Source organism: Contarinia nasturtii, unplaced genomic scaffold (assembly GCF_009176525.2).
Source record: "Contarinia nasturtii isolate CC-2019 unplaced genomic scaffold, AAFC_CNas_1.1 Cnas_scaffold_4155, whole genome shotgun sequence".
NCBI lineage: Eukaryota > Metazoa > Arthropoda > Insecta > Diptera > Cecidomyiidae > Contarinia > Contarinia nasturtii.
In genome coordinates, this window is record NW_022201451.1 from 34,525 (window position 1) to 39,864 (window position 5,340).

The following is a 5,340-nucleotide window of genomic DNA, read 5'->3' on the forward strand; positions in this document are numbered from 1 at the left end:
TTCCATTGAGAACAGAAGCATTTTTATTGCGAATGAGATGTGTACAATTTGCTAAATTCAGAGAAATTTCTGATTTTTTATAATTTTATAGATCGTGTTCTCTATATGAATGGATTTTTGCATTTCAGTGAAATAAATTTAAAATATTTAATATGTATTCTTATTTACTTTTGTGATAATGAAATTAAAATATTTAGTTATTTTATTATTTTTCTGTTTCGAAGTACGAACTGCACTTTCTGATCTGGAGCAACAACTGTTCAGCGCCTCATTTGAAGGTAATTTTCAAATATTTCGAACAAATAATCGAATTAATTTTGCTGTAACAAAATTTAATACGATGTTTTGTTTCTCTTTTGATAGAGTTGAATGCGTTAGTGTTGGAAAACAAACGAGGAGTAAACGACTGCTACCCTTTAATTTGCACTTTAAAGTTTTTGTTCGCTCCGAGCTTTCCAGGTTGAGACCAATATTCTACGCCGCTAGTGGCTGACTTTCAGTGATCATCTTCTCTTGCCACTTGATTGAATTGCGGAAATAGAATCATGTTAGTCCAAATCTACCCCACCTGTTTTTTTTAAATACATAAATTTTAATTTCATGCATATTTTTTTAGGTATAGTGTAAGTTGAACCCTCACCTTCTGCATTAACATTTGCTCCATTTTCGATTCGACATTTGATTGCTTTTGTGTCATTTACCATATCAATCGACACATCAATTGATGGTAAATGAATCCACAATGGATGATAATGTTCTGGATTCTCACAGTTGACTAATCGCTCGATGCGGAACGGTTTCAACGACGAAAGCATGTATATGATGTTTTCACACATCATTTTACATCAATGTCATACGGACTATTCATTGGCCCATGAATACCGTAATCAACCGTCGATGCGTTTAAACTTGATACGAAAATTCAGCACGTTTAACAATCAAAACGTCGAATCTACTTTTGATGACCTAAAATGATGAAATAAAAGAACATTCGTAAGTCACAAAAAATGTAAAATGACTTCTGAAATTCCACATCTACACCGATTTTGGACATCAGTGTGGAAAAGTTAATCTTTTATACGTAATATTTATGATAAAAATTCAGAAAAAGTACCTCGGTCAAGAGCAATGTATAGCTGTTTGTCCAGATCAGAAAGTGCAGTTCTCACTTCGAGACAGAAAAATAATAAAATAAATAAATATTTCACTTTCATTATCAAAATAGCAAATTAGAATAAAATTAACTATTTTCTATTTATTATGAATGTAAGAATCACTTCTCGACGAGAACATAGCCGTATAATAAGTTGGAAAAATTCCGAAATTTAACAAATTGTACACATCTCATTTGCAATAAAGATGCTTCTGTTCTCAATGGAATATATAATACTGATGTTTGATTCATTTTCTTCTCTTCTTCTAAGTTTCGTTTCGCGTTGAAATTGATTTGAATTTTGATTAAGACAAATACATGTGTAAGTATGTGGATGTTTGTGCTGTTTCTGGTTGGATGCTGGTAAAATTCAGCTTATGTTATCGGCATTCGGTTTATACATGGAAACAGTAAGTATGTTGGGGAGGGAAGCATTTTTTAGAGTGGATATGAAAATATTTATACGCGTACATCTTGATTTTATTGTCGAGGGAGGACGGTTTTAACTCCAATCTTCTTTCAGTGTCGTTTTTTGGTTTTTGTTCACAAATTGGAGTGCATGAACAATCTAGAGCTTACGTACAATTCGGTCGTCACATTCATTTTTGGAATAACCCGAGATTGTTTCTGTTCATAACCTATATTTATCTTTTTGACTTTGTTCGAATTAAATGTGTTGAGTTTCAAGAATTCTGACGAAATAATGAGATTTTAAAACATCAAAATTCACTAAAAATCATACCAAGCCAAAACTTATTTTTATTTTTCATACTGGACAGTTATATTGCTTCATATAATATCACAATGAATAATAACTCGAATGATTTAATGTTATCTTCTTACATATTTCGTATACCATCTGTACATTATATTACAAAAATGAAAACGAGAGTCTTATTAAATGACCGCAGTTAGTCGCGACATTTATTCGAACGAAATGTCCGTGTCAAAATTGAAAAAAAATGTCACTAAAGTGATTTTGAGTAAACGTTACTGTGTATGTTTTTCAATTCAACTCAAAATACATCCGTTCAACATTACTGATACTCTCTCTCTCTTTCTCTTTATTCTGAATCACTTCATTTAATGGGCTTGAAATAAAAAAAGAATGCATATGCGTAAGTAGACATGAATACATTATCATTCGAGGCTGAAAATTTTCGAATAATGGATCTAAAACACCTTCCTAAGAAGATACTACAATACAAACACCCCTTTATTAAAGTTCGGGTTGTCGACGTCTCTAGCCTTATATAGTAGTACCCAAACGTTATCAATGCAAAAGAAACCACTTGCACTTGATTCATGGTCCGATATAGCGATGAATGTTTCACTATGCAAAATGATGAATTTTTCAGTGCAACATGCTATAGGGTGAAGTAAACACCCAATTTTTGACACTCTTTGGAATTTTTTCGTAACTTATTTTGCTGATTCCTAATGATCGTGTCTAAATCTATTGTTTTGGTTCAAATTTGGATGTGCTGCAACCATAAGAATCACCAAAAATGAATTTTTGCTTGGCCAACCCGGTGTTCGGTACTTGATGACAATTTTGAAAGGTTTGAGCATTCAAATTGGGAATACGACCGGACTTTTGGTTTTTTCTAGAATCTTTGTCTTCATATTAAATCCATGAAACACGATACATGGTTCGAAGACAGATTGGTTCATCTTTAGACACATGCAGAATTTGTTTTGAACTTAGCTGTCCAAAACCATTTGAGACACTTTTTCGTAAATCCAATTTGTACGCTATCGCGAATGGAAATTTTTGTGCAAATTGTGTTTGACAGTAGAGTAGGAGTCTCGCTAAGTCTCCCATGTGCATTGGTCGACAGTTTTGATTTTGTTTATGTAGCGCAATAGACGCCTGCAAGTTGTAACAAAACTTATGATACACGTGTTACTATTGTTTTTCAAACCAAGAGCTGAGTTCTCTGATATAGATCGACAACTATTTGTTGCTGCGGAGAGAGGTACTAAAAAAGTGAATAATGAAACATTAAAAACAGCATATACAATAACTGTATTATATTTTTGTGACCTTTCGACACTAATATTAAAATCAGTGTATTCGAATTTATTGTTGAAGTAAAAAGAAAGTGAAAAACACATTTATCGTCCTTTATCCTATTTCGAATGTCTTATACAAATATACGTGAAAAGTAGACGTTCTTTTGGAACTGATTGATAGAAATGCATGTTTGCGTTTATTATAAAAATATTTTGTTGTGGCGATCTCCATAAATCTTGACTACCACTTGTTTTCGCAAAAAATGGCTTATTTTATATTTCGTCGTGGAAACGTATGTAAGTTTTTTTTCCTGAACAGCCACAACCACAACATAAACATTTTAAAATCCATATTACGATCACTAATAAAATAAGATGAAAAACTGCTGGCTCAATGCCAAATCGTCTACTAGCAGCTGCACTCATTCTGCATAGAGTTATTTGGAATTGATTGTCGAATTTTGCCCGACACTCAAGCTCTTCTATAGCTGCAGATCCTTCATCTCTGAAATACATTCACATTTTTTGTTATTTATATTTGGATACATGTGTTTAAATAAAAAAATAACAACATTTTCGTTTTAATTCGATTTTAGATTTTAAAATATTCTGGGAACAAAATATGCTTAACAATTTTCACTATTTTTTTTCAACTTACATCCAGTCTCCATTGATTCCTGTTGAAGAAAAAATGTCAATAAATATTTTTATTGAGATAAGAAAAATGATGTTTTCATTATTTGTAATGAGTACACATGACGCAATCACTCAGTTTTTTAATCTTTCACTTGATTTTTACAAGAGTATACGTACCATATACGATGATGGAACATTTGCGCTAAATTGAAATAATAATAAAATAATATGTTAATTAATATTCATCGATATAAATGGATTACATAATATATATATATTATGATGATGTTAACCTTAAACCCTTATATGCCGGTGAATGAACTTTCAACCCATATTTATTTTTGTCGGTTTGATTTGTGTAAAATCATATACCACCAATATCTTCACTCTGTTCGAAAACGGTAACATTGTGTCCATGATCAAGTAAATGTTTCGCACTTGCAATGCCCGATACTCCGGCTCCAATAACACAAACATTTCTAACATTTAACTTAACCGATTTGTTTGTGTCATTAACGGGTGTTGCATTTATTTGATTTATAAGAAACAATTAAAATCGCAATATTCATCGGATGAAAGAGCAGAAATTTTGCCATTTTCAAGCCTTTTTTCACAACCTCACAATACTTATCAATGTCAATGTCTGATTTTAACGTTTGATTGATTCAAATTGAGTGATTTTTTCATTTCGAAATAGCTATGCTAAAACCCGGCAGAGTTTTTATTTGTTTCAATTAAGCGTACATAACTGATGTTAACTTAATAACCTAACGCGTTTAGTGATAAGAAATCATATATATATAAGAACATTCTAGTAAATCAAAAATGTTATCGCCAATAGAGCACCAAAAACAGCTGATTTTTACCAGATTTGAGGCATACATACGATATTTTTAATTGCTAATTTTCATTTTATTCATTTTTACAAAATATTAACTGATTGATTGACATAAATAAAACGTTTCTCACAAATAAGCAATAAAAAGTCTTGTAACACATGTGGCCCATGAGCATATATTGTCATATTTAGATAGGTTGTGACATCTTACTAAAAATTGAACCAATTTAATGTACATTTTCACATTTGCAACACTCTGATAAACGCAACTGGTCATTTGTAGTTTTTCTAACGGTAGGAGTTGAATCAGTCTAATAATTGGTGGAGAAAAACAATAATTTATTGTTATTATAGTTTTGAAGACTATAAATAGCGATGATATTATATATATATGGTATTGCCATTACTATTGTATTATTACGGAGTTCCATTCAGATAAATGTGCATCATATTATAAAAACATTACATTCACTTCAATACAATTTTGTACTCATGGAAGAAAAGATGAGACGCCATACAAGGGAGATGAAGGCTCTCTATTCGCAACAGTTATTTCAAATATTGACGTTGAAGAAGAACTGTAAAAAACCAACGGTTCCCGGTGTATACACTGGGTAGAAATATCTCCTCAGTAATTTTTTGGCATTTTTTCAATGAAACATTCCTTTTATTCACAGAAAGTCAATCAATACTGGAT

The 5,340-nt window shown here is 31.5% G+C and overlaps 2 long non-coding RNA genes across 2 annotated transcripts; both read right to left on the reverse strand.

Moving 5' to 3' along the window:
• LOC116350476 lies at positions 1-1,385 on the reverse strand. The gene is made up of 3 exons (XR_004202033.1): positions 1,115-1,385; positions 641-966; positions 1-568 (listed from the first exon to the last, which is right to left on the reverse strand). It is a non-coding gene; the product is annotated as an uncharacterized LOC116350476 (long non-coding RNA).
• A 1,897-nt stretch (positions 1,386-3,282) lies between these two features.
• LOC116350478 lies at positions 3,283-4,449 on the reverse strand. Its single transcript, XR_004202034.1, has 4 exons — positions 4,099-4,449; positions 3,983-4,007; positions 3,828-3,846; positions 3,283-3,674 (listed from the first exon to the last, which is right to left on the reverse strand). It is a non-coding gene; the product is annotated as an uncharacterized LOC116350478 (long non-coding RNA).
• Positions 4,450-5,340: the final 891 nt, after the last annotated feature.